Below are 1,305 nucleotides of genomic sequence, written 5' to 3'. Positions count from 1 at the left end.
CGCGTTACAAACTAACGCGTTACTGTAACGCAACTACCTTTTGTGGTAACTAATAGCGTTACTAGTTATCTATTCCCATTCAGTAACGCCGTTATAGTTACTGTGATTTAAATGGGTGCGTTACTGCGTTACATTATGTGATCCAACTGAACCGAATCTCCCTGCGGATGTAATTTACAGGCGAATACAGTGACGTCCTCTCACAGTACCATGGAAAAGTGAAAGTAACCAGAGAGGAGTGATGATTGGTTAACGCGGGGTAAAATTTGAGGGTAAGCCAATCAGAGGAAGAGTTGGGCGGGTCTTGCCTTATGGGGAAAATACACACGCGAACACTTGCTAATGCTAACGTCACACACACACACGGCAACGCTCACCACCAGCACGCACACACACACACAATGGCAGATGCAAGTATCAGCGAGAGCAGCAGCGCATTTGCAACTTGGAAATATAACCACTATTTTCAATTTGTGGGGATAAAGGACGCAAAAAATATTACGGTAAAATGTAAACTGTGTGCAGCACAGAAAGCATTGTCCACATCGAAAAACAGCAATGCCAATCTACTGAAGCACCTAAGTAATGTACATGGGGCTATAAAACTAGTCGCCAAAGACCACACCGTCTCAACCACCGGCAGTGACCCAGATGGAGCAACAGCATAGAGGTTTCTCAATACTCAAATTTCCCCTCCTCGACTCCTCGGTCCTCCGGTAGTGAACCGGAAATGAATTTCAGCACGCCATTTTGAAGGACATCTCATTTCTCTAAATGCACTTCGAGGACCGAGCATCGAGGAGGCTCTCTGGAGGAGCTCTAACCGAGGAGACACTGATGCATCCTCCACGGATGCATTTCCGGGANAGAAAAAAAAGGTAAACTAACAAATTGTGAACAAAACTAACATTGCTTTTTATTGAAATGAAATAAATAATATTTCACATCAAAAGAAACAACAATGTTAAACATTGTTGTTTCTTTTGATGTGAAATATTATTTATTTCATTTCAATAAAAAGCAATGTTAGTTTTGTTCACAATTTGTTAGTTTACCTTTTTTTTCTCCAAAAGAACCGATAAGAGTACCGTTAAAAGACCGGACCGATAAGCGGTATCGATNCGGTTCAGTTGGATCACATAATGTAACGCAGTAACGCACCCATTTAAATCACAGTAACTATAACGGCGTTACTTAATGGGAATAGGTAACTAGTAACGCTATTAGTTACCGCAAAAAGTAGTTGCGTCACAGTAACGCGGTACGTCCCAACACTGATGATTAGAGGTAACTGAGTTATTTTTT

Source organism: Notothenia coriiceps, unplaced genomic scaffold (genome assembly GCF_000735185.1).
Source record: "Notothenia coriiceps isolate Sejong01 unplaced genomic scaffold, NC01 NC01_scaffold00037246, whole genome shotgun sequence".
In the NCBI taxonomy this organism is placed as follows: domain Eukaryota; kingdom Metazoa; phylum Chordata; class Actinopteri; order Perciformes; family Nototheniidae; genus Notothenia; species Notothenia coriiceps.
This window is presented reverse-complemented; position numbering follows the sequence as displayed.